The 21,260-nt window shown below is 40.1% G+C and overlaps 1 pseudogene; it reads left to right on the top strand.

Moving 5' to 3' along the window:
* Positions 1-279: 279 nt before the first annotated feature.
* Positions 280-21,260, top strand: part of LOC125919917 (COBW domain-containing protein 2-like) — a 59,566-nt pseudogene continuing 38,585 nt past the window's right edge.

Below are 21,260 nucleotides of genomic sequence, written 5' to 3'. Positions count from 1 at the left end.
TGAATTTGGAAAAATATTCATTTTGGGGAAACTCCATCTCCACCACACTTGTTTACAATATCTAGACTCCCTTGCAAGGCTGTCTTCTAGAGAAGATCTCCTTGTCTCACACTTCAATGCACTCCCCACTGCATCTACTCATCCAAGTCAAATTTTCTTTCACTGTGTACCGCTCCACCCCAAGGTGACAAAGTCCTGGGTGTGTGACCCCAGACACAGCTTTTCAAGCTTGAGTTTCCTGACTTGTAATATGGCTAATAATGGCAGTATTAGCCTATGATGACAGAGCTCTTTGTATCTGCCCTCCCGCAAAGAAGCTATGAGGAGGAAGCTCCTACTGTCTTCATTTCACAGATGAAGACACTGAATCACATGATGGTAAGTAATTCACCCAAGGTAACACACCAGGAGTAGAGCCAGAATCAAAATACAGGCACTTTGGCCTATGGTTTTAAGCAATATTCTATACCTGTCGACCCAATTCATTGGCATGTTTTGAAGGTCAAAAGAGATAACTGGAAAATGGTAAGTATTTAATAAATATTGCTATATTATTGGATGGAAATACATGTCAAAGCACCTGTTATAGTGTCTGATTCATCACAGGCCTTCAACTTATGTTAGTTCCCTTCCCTTCATCCATCATCTCAAAGCAATGCCCCTGACCATCATCTTCCCTCAGGTAGCCCAGAATGTGCTGTTTGAAGGTTACTCCTGAGAGAGTTATAGCATTCAATAAATCTTTCCTCAAAACAGAGTCTTCTGAGTAATTGAATCATTGAGGGGGGGCGGGGATCTGCCATTTTCTAGCTAGTGCTTTAGCTCAAAGGTTCTCAGCCATGGGCACAAGTGTCATCAGTGCAACACAGAGTTTCTGTGATAGTTTCTAAGAAACCTTGATTTTTGGTGAGAAAGCATGTTATTTTTCATGATGGAACTCCAGAGTAATAGTCTTATCTTTACCCATTGTCTTCTCCTCTTTCACTTGATTATCAAGGATAAAGAAAGGAATTATATAATGATAAAGGGCCAGTTCTCTAGGAAGAAATAACAATCCTTAATGTGTATGCACCAAACAACACATGAGGCAAAAATTGATACGGTTGCAAAGAAAAATAGAAGAATCTACTATTACAATTCAGACTTCAACACCCTTCTATAAAAAATAGATTCCAGCAGGCAGAAAATCAGTAAAGATACAGTTGAACTCAACAGTGCCATCAGTTAATCCTCAAGCTCACATGGGACATTCACCAAAATAGACCACACTCTGAGCCATAAAACACACATTAACAAATGTAGTGAAATAGAAATCATACAATATCTGCCCTCAGCCACAGTGGAATTAAACTAGAAATCAGTAACAAATAGATAGCTAGAAAAATCCCAAAATACCTGGAGATTAAGCAATACACTTCTAAATAACACATGGGGGGTCCCAGCTCTTCAGATGAGGGATAGGCATGCTGTGCAGTTGGCCAGAACGTTATAGGCTATTGGACCTGTGGATGAGGAGGAGGAGCAGGCAGAGGAGGGCTGTCTTGATTTGGTCCCCATTGAGATGAAGGAAAAGTCTAGTCCTGGTGCTAAGATCCCAGTCACAATTATCACCGGGTATTTAGGTGCTAGGAAGACAATACTTCTGAACTATATTTAGACAGAGTAACATAGTAAAAGATTAATAGTTATTTTAAATAAACTTGAGAAAGGAAGTGCAGTGGATAAATCCTTAGCTGTCAGCCAAGGTGGAAAGTCCTACCAAGAAATGTTAGGACTTAGAAACGGTTGGTTCTGCTGTTCAGTAAAGGACGGTGGCCTTAGAGCTAATGAGAATTTGATGCAGAAGAAGGGAAATTTTGATTACATACCATTAGAGACCACTGGATTAGCAGATCCTGGTGCTGTGGCTTTTATGTTTGGGGTTGATGCTGAATTAGGGATTGATATTTATCCTGCTGAGATCATAACACTTTTGGATTCAAAATATGGATTAAAACATTTAGCAGAAGAAAAACCTGATGGCCTTATCAATGAGACTTCTAGGCAAGCTGCTTTGGCAGATATCGTTATCATTAAAAGAACAGACTTGGTTTCACAAGAGGATTTAAGCAAATTAAGAACAACCATTACATCCATAAACGGAATGGGAAAAATTTTAGAAACACAAAGATCAAGACTTGATCTCTCTAATGTATTAGATCTTCATGCCTTCAGTCTCTGTGGAGTAAGCTTGCAGAAAAAACTCCACTATGTGCCAATAACACAGTCTCACCCTGATCAGAGCATTGTTATGGTCACATTTAAGTATGAGGAAATGCAAAGGAAGAAAGTCTAAATGTATCTGTCCAGAATCTTCTGTGGGAGAAGAGTGTGACAAGCAAAGATGGAGGTCATATGACTGAAAGGACTGATATTGATCAAACACAAACCAAAACCAGGGATCGTCTAAAATGTCCATGAGCTCTCTGATTTGGAGGAGACTCCGGTGAACAGGGACAGTGACACTGAGAGTACAAATTGATTGGTTCTTTTTTTTTTTTAAGGTTTATTTATTTTTGAAGGAGAGAGAGAGAGAGACAGTGTGAGTGGGGGAGGGGCAGAGAGAGAGAGTGAGAGGCACAGAATCTGAAGCAGGCTCCAGGCTCTGAGCTGTCAGCACAGAGCCCAATGCGGGGCTAGAACTCACAAACCGTGAGATCATGACCTGAACCGAAGTCGGATGCTCAACCGACTGAGCCACCCGGGTGCCCCTGATTGGTTCTTATTGATGGGAATTTAGACAAGGATACCCTTAAATAACTATTTATAGCTACTGTGACTGAAACATAAAAGTGGACAACACATTTCAAAGAAGATCAAGTTGGTCCATAGCACTAGAAACACTCCTTATCAAAAAGATTGGATGATAAAATTGGGAATAATTTCCTACTGCATGTGTTTCAAGCATCTATTCTTTGCATTACTTCTGTTATGAATTCTAGTATATTTTCAAATAGTGCTTATTTTATGGAATACATAAAATATGGTAAATAAGTACTGTAAAATATTTGACATTCATACAACAAAACATAATGTCCTCTGGAAAATACATACATACATACATACATAACACATAGGTCAGAAAAGAAATCTCAAGAGAATTTAAAAATATTTTGAACTAAATAAAAATACAATGTATCAAAATTTGTCAGATGCAAAGAAAGTAGTGCTTAGAAAAATGTTCATAGTACTGAATACATGCATTAGAAAAGAAGAAAGATCTAAAATCAATGATCTAAGCTACCATCTTAGGAAACTAGAAAAAGGAGGAAAAGAAAGAGCAGATCCAAACTATGCAGGGTTCAGTTCAGAATTCCACCTGTGTTGGCCTCCCTGAGCTCCATCCTCAACTAAGGAGGTTCCTGGGCTCTGTTTCTGTTCTGCCTCCTCCGTGTAACACCTCCTGGAACTTTTCTCCAAGAAGTAACCTGGGAAGCATTGATTTCTCCTCTCTCATGGATCACTGTGTTGAGTTGCCAGCTACCCAGTGTCATGTACTACCAATGTTTCACAGCTTTGTCTGGTCTCTAGTTGTTTAACATGGGAGGATAAATCCAGTGTACCCATTAGTCCATAGTGACCATGCTATTTCAAAGCTCCCTTCTCACTTTCTTTGTCACACAGTTAGCAGTTGGGTTGGCCTCACTACAAACAGACTAATTTCTGTGTGAGAATCACAGTTATGAACCACACAGGGACCCAAATGTTTCGTATGGTTGGTTTCTTAGGGACCACCAACAATTCACATTTCGCATGTGTGTGGACACGTGTGGCATGGTGGCAAGCTGCAGGCTTGCCTTCTAGGTAGCAAGGCAGCCTAAACAGCTAGAGGTTACAAAATATTTTCAGGTTCTGGCCCACGGTGATCACAGCATATATATTTAGCCCTTGCATCTATTACATCAGTGGCTCCATGAGTATGTGTGTGCTTGCACACACACGTGCACGCGTGTGCATAGGTGTGGGGGTGTGCACATGTGCATATGTGCATGTTGGGACTTCAATGTGGATGGTAGGAAGTCGATGCAAAAATTTCCACATCTTACTATTTTGTAACCTACTTTGTGCTATGTGCCACACTTGAAATACATTATGATTTTTAATCTTCACAATTACCTTGAAAAACAAATGCAACTCTTATGCTCATTTTACAGAACTTGAGTTCAATGACAGGTTCCCCAAGGTCATGCAGTGGATCTGTGATGAAGCCAAATGTTGAGCACACAGTCATCTCTCTTCAAAGCCTGTGTACTTTATCACCATGCTCTCCTGGTTTTTAATTTTTCACTTCCTGTACTGCCTAGAAAGATGGTCAACATATGGCTGGGCCTTAATAAATACTTTTGCATTTACTGAATCTTAAGGTATATTACTTTCAAAACTATTTTTAACATACTTGCTGTGTCCTCAGTACTTAGCTCAATCACAGTGCCTAGCACACAGTAAATGTTTAATAAATAACTTTTGTTTCAATAAACAATGTTACATCTAAATAGGACATAGTGCCATGGAGTGTGACAACTCATGTTTAATGATAGATGGCATTTTTTAGCCCTACTTGCAAGCACTATTTTCCCATTTTAATAAAATTTGCTTTTTTGATTTTATAAAGAAAGATAAAGCATCGCTAGCAGAAAAGAATACTTCCTGTGACCAATTCTTTCTTTTGTAACCATAAAAGTCTAATTACTCAGCCCAAGAGGCACTAAGTTCAGTACTATCTATTTCCTTCTTGCATAGATAAGTTGTATAACAATTTTGAGAAAACAAACATCCTCGTGAGTGTTGACAAAGGTGGAACAAGGAGGAAAAAGAAGGGAAGTGAAACTTGTTTTTGCTTCTCTGGTGCCCATTCACCTTCATCCTCTCAAGAGCCTTTGGATTGTTTCATGGAAAAGTAGCCCTGCCCCCTCTCAATCTACGTGTTCCTGGAGGTTCACTCCATTCTCCATCACCATGACCCCCAAGCTCCAGGACTGGGCATATGACCTCAACCTGACCTTCTGATCTATCCATACGGCATATGGCACAGTAAATTGTTCAATACCTGACTCGCTCTGTTCTATATTTTATCAGAGTTAGGCCAGCGTGACTTAATTCTGGGATCTTTAGTAAAAAATATTGGGAAATAAAAGTTTTCTCTTTTCTGGATTGGAACTTTGTAAGATATGAACCTGGAGCTGCTGACATCCATTTTGTCACACCAACATGAGCTGGCCTGAGAGTGTCACTTATGCAGAAGAAAACTATAATTTCTAATATTAACATTTAGGCCTATAGAACCAGCCTCCCTTGAACCAAAATCTACTCAGAGTCATACAGGTGGCCTAACAAATTCCCTGTTACGCTCAAGCCAGTTTGAGTTTCTATCATTTATAACCCAGAAGCTCTATGGAGAAGGAGACCAAACAGCTACTGTGTTTCACTTGCCTGGTGAATACCATTTCACTTAATTGTCACAAATCCTTAGGAAGTAGGTCTTAGTCCTCTCCGTTTGATAAATAGGAAAACTAAGACCCATGGAAGTTAAGAAACTAGGCACAAATGGCTAGGAAGTACTTGAACTTGGATTCACTCCTACTCTTCCCTGGCTCTAAAATCTAGGTCCTTCCAACTACTGAATACAGCAGGAGCAAACTTCTGTGATAAATCATCCTTTCTAGTTGAGTGTTTCGAAAGAACACTAAACAAGGGAGGCAGAGTCCTGGATCTTTCTTTCTTTCTTTCTTTCTTTCTTTCTTTCTTTCTTTCTTGCCTTCGGCCTGGGTCACCATACCTTTCATATGATCTTGAGCACTTTTCCTTTCTAAATCTCAGGGGCTTTTTTGTTTTTGTTTTGTTTTGTTTTTGTTTTGGTCTACAAAACCATGGGGTTTGGATTATATACTAATGATCCAAGTTCTTCCCAGCTGTAAAAATGTAAAATGTCAATTCTTGACTATTTTCCTGAAATTCCCAAGTTAGGTACTTGAGGAACCAGACATTAAAGCAAGCCAATAGGCGAAGCTTCCCTCCATGAACCTTCTCTCCTAATTTGGTCAAATGGATGAGGTATGTGTAATTAAAACTGCAAAAATAACAAGCTTCCGGCCAAGTTCTACCCTCACTTAACCATACTCTTGGGGGTTGATTTCAGGGGAGGGGAGGGGGGGCGGGGAGCGGATGTTGAACCCAGGGTGGAATTTGGCCTGATATGTGGATTCTTATAATTTCCAAATGATGTCAGTGCACTTATTTGAGAGACTGAGAAAGTGCTGAGTTTAGTCTATTCGACTCCATAAAGAAAAACTGAAAACCACTGGGCTAGGGCCAGTGTCGACCAACGTTATAAAGCCAAGAACACTTTTGGCAGGGCAAAGTCATTCGGGGATGATAGTACCCAATTCCTGTCGATTTATGGTTGTTGTCTTTCTTTCTGATTAATAGTTTGTTCTAAGATAGGGAATACTACCCCTGTACTTGTCAGCTGGCTCAGAGAAAATGGATCTGCTAAAAAGTTTCATCATCTGTTGATCCCAGAACCATTGAGGTTATAGAAATTTCAACAGCTGCTAAGAGGGGCCAGAGTTAAGTGCCCATTCAGAAGAGTCCATCAAGCTATTGAAAAAAAAAATCTGTCTAGCTGATGCAATTCAAAATAGAGCTTTGATTCTAATCAGACAAATAATGGCTTTGTATTCTTGTGTCTTTTTGCTTTTGAGTTGGCCTCTATCATACCAAGATGGTATATGTGCAGGGGTCCCTAGAATTCCAACATTTGACCTTTATTACCCATACCTTCCTCCAGGCAGTTCCTAATATGGGAAACTATAGTGGGTGAGAGGAGAATAGGAATGACAAGGTGTGTGCAATTAAAGGCAGATGCCCTAGATTCAAATCTTGTTCACTCACAAGTGAGAAAACCTTGGGCAATTTTTTTTTTTCATCTGGGGGAAAAAAATGGGATAATAATAGTACTTTATCACAGGGTCATTATAAAATGATTTACTTTATGCAAAACACTCACTGTTTGGCACATAGTATGCACTTAGTAAATGTTAGCTAGTATTCCTGAAGAAGCTAGAAAACAAAACTGGAGCACCTGGGTGGCTTAGTCAGTTAAGCAGTCGACTTTTGATTTTGGCTCAGGTCATGATCTCAGGGTTGTGAGTTCGAGCCCTGCGTTGGGCTTTGCGCTCACAGCACGGAGCCTGCTTTGGATCCTGTCTCCCTCTTTTGGCCCCTATCCCACTTGCACTCTCTCTCTCCCTCTCCCCCCCTCCCAAAAATAAACATTAAAAATAAAATAAAAATTTTGTAAGCTTAAAAAAAAAGGAAGCAAAACCAAATTTATCCAAGGTAAAAAAAAAGTTTATTGAGACCAATACCTAATATATCCAATGTAACACTCAGTTAAGACTGAGGGAAGCTTACAAACTAGTCTAATTGCCTACAAAGACCCCTCCTCCCAACTACAATTCTTAGGTATTATCACCTTCTGGCTGGGCCATATGATCCAGTGGACCAGAGTTTTCATGACAACATTCAAGAGAGCATACAAAGAAAGCAAAAGACAGGAGAAAGTAGTCAGGCATTGAGAGATCTCGGCTCATCTTGGTGATGTCCCTCCTATCAAAGCAGCAGCAAGAAGTAGAAGAGGATAAGAAAGACAACTACTTAACATTTTAAGAAATAGTGATCATGTCCATCAGTAAATATAGCCTAGTCCATGTCCCAGAATCTGGCTAATCAGATAAGCAACTCTTCCTCATCTAGAGAATGGGGGGTGGGGGGGTGAGAAAAGAACAAGGGCTGAGACATCTTTCCCACACCTATATTCCCCCTTGTTTCAGTGATTCTCAAAATATGGAGGGTGAACCATCCACAACCTACTCACTTGGGATGCTTGCAAAAATGCAGAATCCTGGACTATAGACAGACATACTGCAATGGTTAACATTGCATATTAATTTGAGTGGGTCATGGGATGTCTACATATCTGCTTAAGCATTATTTCTGAGTGTGTCTGTGAGCGTGTTTCTAGAAGAGATTAACATTTGAGTCAGCACCCTCCTCAGTGTGTGTGGGCATCAACCAATCCACTGAGGAACTGAATAGAACAAAAAGGCAGAGGAAGGGGGAATTCTCTTTTTCTGTCTGACTGGAGCATCTCTCTGAGCTGGAACATCAGTTTCCTCCAAGCCTCAGACTAGGGCTTACACCATGGGCACTACTGGGTCTCAGACTATTGGGCTACGAATGAAACTATACCACCAGCTTCCCAGGTCTCCAGCTTGTAATTTGGGGACTTCTTGGCCTCCATAATCATGTGAGCCAACTTCTCATAATGTATTTGTATCTATATCTATATCTGCCAATATATCTCTTTCCCTCTCTATATGATAGATAGATGATCGATAGATAATAAATAGATAATATATAGATGATAGATAGATAGATAGATAAGGATATGTAATCTATTGATCCTGTTTTTCTGACGAACACTTACTAATACATGTATTAGAGTGGAATCTTTTAGGGTGAATCTCAGAAATCCGCATCTTACAAGTTTGCCAAGTGAACCAAAGTTGAAGAACCATTTATGTTGGGGAACCTGGGTGGCTTACTCAGTTAAGCACCTGACTCTTGGTTTCAGCTCAGGTCATGATCTCATGGTTCATGCCTGTTTGAGATTCTTTCTCTCTCTCTCTCCCCTCCCCACTGTCCCTCCTGAATTCTATAGATAGATAGATAGATAGATAGACTTAAAAAAAGAATCATTTATTCAGTTCACTATGAAGTCATCAAAGAGTGGAGGTGGTATTATGAAGTGTTTTTGATGAGTCCTGTTTGGGCACTGCCTGAGAGGAAGGATCTAGAAGGCCCAGCACCTCTGTGAGCCAGGGTGGAAATTACACTGGGTCAGCTGGTATGGGATCTCGTATCTATCATGGGCTTAGCTGTTCAAGTCTGTACACATCATGGGCTTTGACTGCGTCCCTCGTTCCTCAGTTGTCAATGAATAAAAAAAGCTCTCCCTTGCTTTATTCATAGGATTCTTATGAACCTCAAATGAGCTGATGTATAAAAAAAAAACCTGCAAAACTTACACAACACAATGAATTATTTATTCCTGTGAACTCAGAAATACCCACCCTTCCCAATTTTCCTGCAGTTATGGGGAACCAGAGGTTTGTGTTTTCCCCTCAACAGGCTCTCCACAAAGATCATATTCACCAGATAATTGCAGACTTCATTTTATTCAGCTTGTAGATTCCATCATGGGATGGATGCCCATAACTAATGGGAATATACCTCACCATTTCAGTCCAAAACTTTAAAATGTCTATCTTCTCTCATTAATATCATTAAATAGTTCTTGCATTTTAACCTTACTGACCTCGCTCTTGAACTCCAGGCCTGGATTTCCAGTTGCAGCCTAGTAGCTCCCCTTGGATATGCTTTTGCATAACCCCAGAATCTCTCCGTGTCCCAGACTGAACTCGTTTTCCATCCTGAACACATTCCTCCTGCTGACTTTCTCTTTCCTATTCATGGTCTCACCATCCTCCCAGCTCCCCCAAGTGAAGAACCCAGAGTCAACATGGAGCCCTCCACATCCAATCGCTCTCCATTGGGAAAGAGTGTCTCACTCACAGGTTCTTTCTTCTCTAAGCCCACCACCACTGCCCCCCTTCTGGCCCCAATCTATCACCACATTGGCTCAGGTTCATGGCTGTGCAATAGTAAAAATGTTGTAAAGTCAAGCCTAGAGAGTCGGCTCAGAGTTGAGTCATTCTTAAATAAGTGAGCATAGCAAGAGGACAAAAGACATCAGCTGTGTTGACACATATGTGCTTGTTAGTTGACAAGACCCAGGGGAGGATTTTGGAGGTCTTTGCCCCATGGAGCCTCTGCTTTGGAACACACTGAGGGTAGTTCTAGCTGAAATTGAGAGCAATCTCTCTCCTGGGAACCCTGAGAGACACTGAATGATTTTGCTTGTTTATCTCACCATCATTATATCTTTTCCTGAAAATAAACCACATTCCATGGACAATGTTGGGGTTATATTTTTGTCCCATAGTAACCCCCTAAGGATGCAGGACAGGAAGCTGGAAGAAGCTGATCCACAATAGAATCCCTGAGCCACTGTGATGGCCCTGGCCTGCCTCCCCCTGGACTTCTGGTTGTGTAAGATGAATAGCTCCCCTGTTATTTACTGGTCAACATTGATCTTGCTTGCAACCAAATGCAATCTTGACTAAGAGTGAAAAAGATGGATCTGGAACTTGAGCCATAATCTGTCTGACCCCAACACCTGTTCTCTTAACTGTTACTTTATACTGTGGCTTATCTGAGGCAAGAGATATACAGATGGAGAAGAAATGAGATGTCCTAACATGGCCAAAGCTAGCAAGAGATACCCCACACCTGGACGGCCACTCTAAGAGGCACCATCCATAGCCAGTCACATCCAACTTGAGTGCCATTTTCAACATGCTAGAAGATGATGTAGTAATGTCTTAGGGATGGAGTTGGAGTAAAACGCTGATTTGGTTTTCACAACTTGCTCCGGGCTATTCCTTTCCTTTGACCATCCCCCAGGCCTTCCAACCTGCACCTCTACCTCAGGAAATGTTATAAAACCAGGACCTCAATAACTGAAGGCACAGCCTCCATCAGCATTTGAGCCAGATGGTCCTTCCACTCAGGGTGACAGAAAGGAATCCTCTTTGCCTTGTGTCCTAGGAAACAAGAGGCTCTCATCTAATGTGATCTGTATCTGTACCCTGTAGCCTGGCATCAAACGAGAAACATGGACGAAAATAAAAACAGAAGGTAGGCAGTTTCAGACTAATCAGAACCTTGCTTCCAGAGCATGCCTACAGGGTCTGAATGAAAGAAAATATCACAGCAGAGAAAAAAGAGGCTGAGGGGAGCTGGAGGGAGAGAGCAGCCAGCTGACTAACAGCGAAGGAATGCATCATCAGCTTTTATCAGGTTTGACATGGCATCCGTCCTCTGTAGCAGGCCCCATTCTCCAGTGTTTACATTTGTCACATCTCCTTTCCTTCCAAACAAAAGATGCTTGACAGTCTGAATGGATAATTTGTAAGGTGCCACAGCTCTTCAGTCCACCACGCATATACATTTTTGGATGGGGAGAGGGCAATTGGAGGGCAGCAGCTACATTTGGGGGGCAATGAGGCTGTGATACCCCTGAAACATGCCCAGCGCAGAAAGAACCGGGAGCCACGATCTCCATCATGCAAAATTAAACTAACGACCCTCTCACCCACTGCAGAGGTCAGCATGCACCAGAGCCCAGGAGGGCAAGAATGAGGCACAAAATGTGTCTGCAGGAAAAATTAGTGATTTTGACTTTCTGCCCAGACTAATAAACTTCTTTGTGTTTGTAAAATTCTCGTTTCAGCTTTGGTTGTCCCGGCCTCATCTACTGAGTGAAAAATTACTTCACATCCCTCCTCTCGGATGCTTAGAACAGTTAGAGGTTTGCCTCCATTTCTGTAATAGAACTGGAAGGAGGTGTATGGGGAGTGCAACGTGAGCACAAGGTACAAGTCTCCACTGAACCTTGCATCCTTCATTAGAGTTTTGGCCACAATCACCGGGCCTGATTAAGTATATTTCACTTTTGCAAATAACCTCAAACTGTTGATCGGCTACTTGTTTAATCAGCCTCACTATGGGAATACCAAACTTCCTCAGCTCAGCCAATCAGCATATTTATTGGAGTTATTGTTCTGAGCAGACACAAGACCTGACAGAGACAGGACCCAGGCCCTTAAGGCCTCACAGTGGAGAGAGAAAAAAAAGTGAATGCAGATTTATGTGTCAGTGCATGTGTGAATTTTTCTTGAAAATGACTCTTTTACTTGGACCCAAAGGATCTGGGATGCAGTAAAATGTTATAAGAGAGAATACTGTCTACTAAGCTCTGTAAACAACCAGGATGCTTGGGTGAAGGATTGACTCTCAATGAACATTGATTTCCTTATTTGTGAAATGGAAATGGTATGAGGATTAAATAAAATAACATATAAAATCATTTAGTGTGGTGCCTGGCACGTGGTAGGTTATCAATACAGTTTAGCTATCACAAGGAAGGAGGCAGAGAACAAGAGGAAAAAAGGCATTGGTGCAGGGAATTTTTCTAGAAGGTATCACATTTTTTGAGCCCCAGGTGCTCTGGGGCTAGAGAAGTCAAGGAAGGCTACCTGGAGGTAGTGAGACAGGATTTGGCCCTCGAAGACCAAAAAGGATTCAAATTGAGAGAATCAGTGAGTGTTGGGTCAGAGCTAGTGTCAGGTAAAGGTAAGGGAAAGGATAGAAGCTAGGTTAAGGGTAAGTAAGGTTTAGTCTTAATGTTAGAGATCCAGGCTAAGGAAACAGTAATATTCTAGCACAGAGAATTAACAGAATCCAGTCCAGTAAATGGCAGCAAGAAGTGGCTAGGGCAGACAGCCTGTGTTGCCTAACAGTGGGTGATGAGTTAGAGAGAGTCATGGATCAAAACAAGTGGTTTCTCCATAGTGTTGTTAGAGTAGGCTCCCCTAGCCCACCTGCTCTTTTATGCACGTTTGTGCAAGCTAATCCAGGTCAGTGCCTGTGCTCATCAACAACAAAGGCCGTACTGTTTCCATCTCAGTCTTCCCAGCAATCAGCCCCACACCAAACACTCACCCCAAAGTCCAAGCTAAAGAACAGTCTCTTGGAACCATGGAAGGGGAAAAAGTCACTCCAAAGCAATAGCCCCTCATATTCTGCATCTATCAGCCTTCCACTCTCTTCCAGAAGACCTTGTTCCCCACTGCCCTTACCTTTGCTTTGTGATATTTTCACACAGCGAAGAGAGGGCAAGGTGTGCCTTCTCTTCTAAATCTTTGACTTCTCCTTCTAAAACCACTTTTGAGATATAGGCTGCTCTAGTCAAAGGAATAAAGAAACAGGGATTTTTTCAAATGCAAGCTCTGCCATCTCTACAGGTATGATTTATGGTTAAGTCTTTAAACCTTTCTCTCCCACATTTTCCTCATATGTGAATCTGAGTGTGAATGATTATCAAGCTGCAGTGAATTTCAGAGAGTTACCATTTCTGGTGCTTTTCATCCATTCACCAAGATCTGTGTGTCCATTTCTTTTCTTTCTGGGGCCACTTTTCCTTCACAGTGAGTAACTTTGTTTTGAATTTCTTATAGTACATGTCTAGCAACAATGACTCTGCTCAGCTTATCTTTATCTGAAAATGTCTTTATTCTGCCTACATTATTGAAGAATATATTTGATGGATATAGAATTTGAGATTGATAGATTTTTTTTGGCACTTTAAAAATATTCTTGCACTGGCTTTTGGCGTCCATGGTTTCTGATGACAGGTGTGCAGTCATATGAAACATTTTCTCATGTACATAATGTGCCTTTTTTTTCACTAATTTTAAGATTTCTTTTTTATCTTTTCTACTGTTTGGCTATGATGTACCCAGATACAACCCCCCCCCTTTTTTTAAGCTTATTTATTTATTTTGAGAGAGAGAAAGAGAGAGTAGGGGTAGCAGCAGAGAGAGAGGGAGAGAGAGAATCCCAAGTAGGCTGCCCACTATCAGTGCAGAGCCCAATGCAGGGCTCAAACCCATGAACCATGAGATCATGACCTGAGCCAAAGTCAGACACTTAACCGACTGAGCCATCCAGATGCCCCCAAATGCAATTCTCTTTGATTTTATCCTGTTTCAGTGTGCTGAGCTCCTTCCCAGAATGTTCACCGTTGCTTTCACTATTGCTTCCTTAGTGCCTAGAAAAGAGCCTGGCTCTGCACTCTGAGGCTCAGAGAAGTGTGCTTTTCCCAAGTCATGTAGCTATTGGGTTTTAGGAGTCAGAATTTAGAACTCCTCATTGACTCCCTGCTAGTGTTTCTAGAGGCCAAACTCATGTTGCATCTCTTGTATTAGTTGATGTGCTTTCTCTACACCTGTCATTTCCCGCTTAGGGAGTTTGTGACATTCTCTCCATTGGTCTATTTCCTTTGGAAACAAGACCTGGTTTTAAAGTATTTAGGGCACCTGGGTGGCTCAGTCAGTTGGGCATCTGACTCTTGGTTTCAACTCAGGTCATGATCTCACAGTTTCATAAGTTTGAGCCCTGCATTGGGCTTTGCACTGACAGTGCAGAGCCTGCTTAGGATTCTCTCTCTCTCCTCCATACCCTCTGCCCCTCCTGTACTTGCACCGTCTCTCTCTCTCTCTCTCTCTCTCTCTCTCTCTCTCTTTCTCTCTCTCTCAAAATAAATAAACTTCTAAAAAATGTAAAAAATAAAATAAAGTATTTAATTTGCATTGAATTAACAGTAACCTTAAAATGAGACGAGCTATCTCTCCTCTACATGGAAATATTAGATTCTGTAAAAGGGACCTAGCATGAGAGAAACTTTAGTCTAATAGAATTTTACTTTGGAAACCAGCAAATCAAAAAGTTTTAAAACTATGTTCAAATTTATTTCTTCTGTTACAAAGCGGGAAAACAAGCATGTATGGAGCCATTTTTTATTTGTATCTGAATGCACTTAATAAATACCAATTTATGCATCATGATTTACTAGATAAATCAAAGGAGCCCCACTTCTAAGTTCTTTCACATGGGAGTACCAGGTACAGAGAGGTACCAAAAGAATGAAATAGGTAATTGAAGCACACTTGTGGAATATTACATTTCTAAATCCCTCACGAGTTTTTCAAATGTACTCATATGCATAGTTTCATTTGATCTTCTGACATTTCTGTGAGGAGTGTGTGATATCTATTATTATTATTAAGCCTACATTTTACATTTAAAGCTTGAGGGAGTTATTACTAGTTAGAAGAAGACCTAAGATTTAGATTCAGATCTTGTAAACCTAAATCCTATTTCCTTAGGGTTCACCAGTCTGCTTGAAGGAGTTATACACAGACCAGGTGAAATATTTGCTCCAGCTAGGACGAGAGTTGGTAATTTGAGTATGAGATGGGGCAGTGCTATTGAATGTTCATATTTACATGAAGTGAGATGGAATTGATCAGGAATACATGAGAATGTGCAGTGTGCACATGACATATACACATGTATACACATTCATATGCATATTTTTTATATGTGGACACATACATACATTCACATACGTGTATGTGATATACTTGGGGATTTGCATATATATGTAGTTGGGGAAATCTAAAAACATGACAATATCATAAGCTGATTGGATGAAGAAGAGATAAGTTGAACTCTGAGAGAAGAATCAAAGAGCAAAGAGGAAAAGTTAGAAGTAAAAACATGAGAAATGGTCCCAGCTGCCTGTCAGTCCATTTGACAGGAATAAACAGGGTTTTGCACTCCAGACACCATTATCTCTTCACCCACATTGACCTCTTTCCTTGATCATGGCACTCTTTCCCACTGAGCCTGGATACAGCCACAGTCCTCCTCAAAACTGCACTCCAAGCAGCCACTGACAATAGATCAGAGATAGCACCCAAGAAGCCTTCCCAGGACTGCCTTAGGAAATCCCCACTGACTTTATTCTCAGCAATATTTTTAATTGAGCACAGTAAAGCATGAGGATCTCCCCTTTAGATTTCTTCGTTCAATGAATGATTGAGTTGTCAGTTTGATTTGTTCTAAAGTTAGTTCTTCTTTCTTCAGATCTTAACTTAATTTTCACATCCCCCAAGAAGCTCCCTCACAATCCCATTTATAATATAGTGTATTTCCCATTTCTTTATCTCAATAGCTTGTTTGCTTCTTTCACAGCATTTATTTTTTTTTTGGTTACTGTGTTTTCTGTCTCCCTTGCTAGACTGAAACAAAGGCTATGTCTGCTGAGCTCTCCCTTGTATCTCTAGCACAGTGTGTGTAATCCAATGATTCAATGAGCACATCAGCAGATGAACAAATGAATGAATTAACTTCATGCCTGACCTCAATTGGCTCAGAGTCTAAGGGTGAGAGGCTCTCATGTGAACAGATAAATAATGTTATCAACACCGTCAACAAGCCCAAACAGCACCTGAGCAAAGTGCTGGGAGAGAACAGAGAGAGGGCACATAGAAGACTTCCCAGAGAGAGGATTCTTGAAGGGTGGGTAGAGATCAGCAAAGCAAAGAAGCAAGAAAGGATACTGAAGCTCAAAGGAAAATTGAAAATAATAGCACTGAGGGTGAATCTGAGCTTGAGTGAGGCTAAAGCAAAAGGAGGTGTCATTGGGGTAGGAATGAATGAGGCCAGCAAGGAGGCCATGGAGGCCAGGAGAGGTCACATCAACGAGGACCCCTAGCTGATAGCTTCTTCATGCATCTCTAGCCCAGCACCCACCACTCTGCCTCTCAGACTGCTTCCCTAGAAGCCTGTTCATTTTTACAATGAATGTGCTTCTCTTTGGTAGACAGTTTAAGCCCAAAAATGGAATAAGATTATCTTTGTGTTTATTTTAGTCTCACTTTAAGGATTTTATCTCTAGTAAACCCACCATCATGGGTCACCATAGCAGGACATGATAGGAGGAGCCACATTGAAAAAAAATTAAGAAAAGGAAAGAAAGAAAGGCAATTATTTTCCCCAACCCCATTAAACTGTCATGAAGTTATTCCTTATTTACAAATGCAGATTCATTGCCCCAAGAGAGGAGGGCAGTGAGGTACAGGATAGTTTTGGTGTCTGGACTTTGGGGGAAAATTTTCAGGGTTTTATGAAGAATTAGCTTTCATACTAAACTTTATTAAATTCTATCCCTGAATTCTTTCCCCTTTGGAAAGGACCTCTCAGCCATTAAGCCTGGAGAACAGCCCATGTCGGATGAATTCCAAATGAAATGTAGTGAAGGGTCTGGAATCCTCTGAGCACAGACAACAGAAGTCTCATTAAATGTGTATAGACACTCTCAACAAAGCCCGCCTCACTTATAGCCTGGAGAGACTGGGGTGAGGCCTGGTCAGGGGTCTCACAGGCACACACACAAAGAAGGTAGCAAGGAGAAAGCAAACACCACTCTCCCTCATGAGAGTTTCTTTCTCCAATCGCAAAGGGAAAATCACTTGGAAATGCCAATTAGCCTCACTTCTTTTTGTCCATTTTAATTCTCTTTCCCTTATCACATCAAGATCTGTGACTGCTTAATCTCAACTCAAACTCTGGTCAAATATTAAGAGGCCAAAAGTGGTTAAAAAAAAATCTGAGGGAATCCCTGGCCTGGGACCCAAGTATTTAATTTACCTTGATGTAATAAGTAAATTGGTAATCTCTTTTAAAAAAATAAAATTGTGTCTTTGGACAAAAAGAGCAAATCCTCTCATTTTCACCCCTTTCACCCTCTCCAGGAAGCAGAAATAATTAATTCTCAGCTGCCAGCAATACAGAATATATATATTTGGGGGCTATTTTTTGGTCCTATTTTTAACAGGAGCTTTTTCCTTAAAATATAACAAATATTACATAGCTAGTAGGTAAACCCTTATTCTCTTTGCAGACCCAACAATCTCGCACCACATAGATTCTGTGAAGTTTGATTCTAACACAAAAGAACAATCTAGAAGTCATGTATAGAGGGGCAGGACTACATGTTGAGAGTTCCTTGGAGGCAAATTAGCAAGAAAATATTCATTAGCTAAATTCGTACAGAGTCCTTTGTTGATGCTTACTAAATAGTACCTATTAGGATATGTCTTCAAAGCTCACACCTGCAACTTGTTCACACCTTGATGTTTCTAGAATTGCAATATGTCTTACAATTAAAATGTTCATTTGCTTAGTGTAGTAGTACTTCTTTTGTTCCTGCAAGCTATTATTAAGTTGAAAGTGGATTTTCTTATAAGTGACACATGAATATTCAAGAAATTATTAGAAATTATTACTATTATTATTAAAGTGAAGAAATGACACAGGGAGACATGGAGACATCATATGGGAAGGAACTCTGGCTGGTGGATTAGTAAATGAACAGTTAAGTGGCCAGATCATGAAGTCTGTTAAGTACAATACTTGGAGTTTGTAAATTTATTATCTATAATGTTTAATGTGTTTTGAGTAATGGAAACCTTTATATACCTAGAGACATTTATAATAGTGACATGGAAGGGAGACAGTGGATAAAGAAATGAGGTGTTAGAGAAAGGGAAAAAAAGGCAATTGAGGATGTCCTGAGGAGAGCTAAGGGAACTTGAGCTAGAGTAATTTCAATGTCCAGATGGGGAGAAAGAGCAAGATTTGAGGGATGCTGGGAATGGAGAACTCTTACAATTTTGTGACCCACTGGACATGGACAGGCTTCCTTGGTTTCCCATTGATGGGAAATCAGACATAGATGTTGAGGTTCCTTAGTTAGCATGAAGTTTGAAATGGAAAGCCACAACTAGGCCTCCAGACTATGGATCTACTACAACCTTTGGAAGCCCTGTGCTCTGCATGCCTACTAAATCTGTCAACCATTTAGCCTGAGACCCCCTAGAGTACAACAGGTATGCCAACACATAAGGCATCCCTGGAGATGAGAAAAATGGTTTCTCATGCTACAGAGACAAGTCCTTTTTTTTTAAGTTTGTTTATTTATTTTGAGAGGAACAGAGACAGTGCGAGTGGGGAAGGGGCAAGGAGAGGAAGAAAGAGAATCCCAAGCAGGCTCCGTGCTGTGAGTGCAGAGCCTTTTGCAGGGCTTTCTTGAATCCACAAAACTGCAAGATCATGACCTGAACTGAAACCAAAAGTTGGTCGTTTAACTGATTGAGCCACCAAGTACCCCTGCAGAGACAAGTCTTAAAGGCAGCACTGCTTGTATCACAAGGAAAAGAAGCAGAGAATGATATCCAGAACATGTCACCTCCAAGGGCAATATCACATCTGAAGTTGAAGAGGGTTATTAAGCCCTCAAGAAATTGATTATGTAGGTCTAAACTAAGCAGAAAAACTCATTACTCCATAGGTAATCATGTCTTTCAAGTAAAAGTTAGATTTCCTACTCTCATATGCAACTTATCATTCTATCCTCCATGGCTTTATGCATTTTTACTCATAATTACTAATAACAACAACCCCTTACTGAGCATTTGCTATATGCCCGGCATTTTGCTAAGCACTTTACATTTTCTTATTTAATCCTGACTAACTTTGTATAATTTATCATCATCATCATCATTATCATCATCTTCATCTATAGATGAGATTGCTAAGGGTTCCAGAGATCAATTTGTCTGAAGTGAAGATGTTAGTAAATGGCAGATCTGAGAATCAAACTCAAGTCTAGCTTACAATATAATCAAGTACTTTCTCTAGGACCAACACTCTCACAGAATACAACTAAAATCTCTGGAAATTTTTAAAACAAATATTTGAAAGCAATATAGAGTAATTAAAAGCAAAAAATATATATATTGGAAGAAAGGTGAATTGACATTGAGGGCAGGCTAAAATTCCAGTCATACCAGGTTGAAGAACCAAAGAACAAAGATTAAGGCAATTCCAACCACTGGAAACTATGGAAGAAGATCTTAGGAAAGAGAAAACCAAAAGGAGATAGCCCTAATTTCTATGTATAAACCATGTCCAAATCTCTGGCTAAGCCCTGAATTATGAGTACATGAAGCATACTTCAAGCAGACCAGTAATGAATAAAAGATTCAGTTGACATTAGAGCTTCCACCCACTATAGGGGAAGCAATGTTTGCAATTGGAGTTCAGCCAGGTTAGATGCCCACTAGGAAAACAACAACAACAAAGTCCACTTTTTGGTAGAATATCCCCACACCAAAATTCTCTACAACACAGCATTCACAGAGTCCAGGACACAATCCAAAATTGATCAACATACACAGAAATAGGAAAATGTGATGTATTTTTAAAAGAAAAGGCAATCAATGAAGACCATCCTGAAGTGACCCAGATATTAGAATTAGCAGATAAGACTTTTAAAGCAGCTATTTAACTATATTTAAGAATATTAAGAAAAATACACTGGGGCGCCCGGGTGGCTCAGTCAGTTGAGCATCTGACTTTGGCTCAGGTCATGATCTCACAGCTCATGAGTTTGAGCCCCGCGTCAGGCTCTGTGCTGACAGCTCAGAGCCTGGAGCCTTCTTCGGTTTCTGTGTCTCCCTGTCTGCTCCTAACCCACTCGCATTCTCTCTCTGTTTCTCTCAAAAATAAACACTAAAAAAAATTAAAAAAAGAAAAATACACCATAATGGATAAGAAAGTAATAAAACTTCAAATGGAAATTATAAAACTGAAAAATAAAATATCTGAAATAAAAACTTCCCTGAATTTGATAACAGTGGACAATAAATATAAAAATAGATCAATGACAATAATTTCAATATAAAGAACAAAGAGAAAAAGAATTTTTTAAAAAGGAGAGAGAGAAAATCCTAGGGATCTATGAGACAATATCAAAAAGTCTAACATGAGTATAGTGTAGTCAGAAATGAGGAGCAAGAGAATGGGCAGGAAAAAAAATTTAAGAAATAATGACTAAAATTTTCCCAAATTTGTGAAACACATGAACTACAGAATCAGGAGTCTCAGTGAACACCAAGCAAGATAAATACAAAGAAATGCATGCTTAGGTTTTCAGCATACAGATCTTTAATGGGTGATAGGCATTGAGGAGGGCACTTGCTGGGATGAGCACTGGGTGTTGTATGTAAGCGATGAACCATGGGAATCTACCCAAAAACCAAGAGCACACTTTATACACTGTATGTTAGCCAATTTGACAGTAAGTTACATTTTAAAAATAATTAAAAATAATAAAGAAAGAAAGAAAGAAAGATAGCAACCTGCCTTGACAGATAAAAAAAGAAAAAAAATAAATACTTGCCTAGGAATATCATATTGAGACTGATGAGACCAAATATAAAGAGAAAACTTTGAAAGCAGCCAAAGAAAGATGCCACATTACCTAAAGGGAACTGTAATTAACTGAGCACTAACTTTTCATCAAAAGCCAGACAGTGAAATAAAATCATTGAAGTATTAAAACTACTCTCAACCAGATTTCTTTATCTACCAAAAACAGACTTCAACAATGAAGGCTAACTAAAGACATTTTCGGATTTAAGAAAATTCATTGCCAGGAGACTTGCACTAAGAAGACAAACAAACATACAAACAAACAAACAAAAGCTACAGGAAGTCCTTCAGACTGCAAAGAAATGACACCAAATGATCTTCAGAGAAGAATGAATAGAACCAAAAGTGGTAAA

Source organism: Panthera uncia, chromosome B4 (genome assembly GCF_023721935.1).
Source record: "Panthera uncia isolate 11264 chromosome B4, Puncia_PCG_1.0, whole genome shotgun sequence".
In the NCBI taxonomy this organism is placed as follows: Eukaryota; Metazoa; Chordata; class Mammalia; order Carnivora; family Felidae; genus Panthera; species Panthera uncia.
Note: the sequence above shows the minus strand (reverse complement) of the source record. Positions and strands in the feature narration are given on the sequence as shown.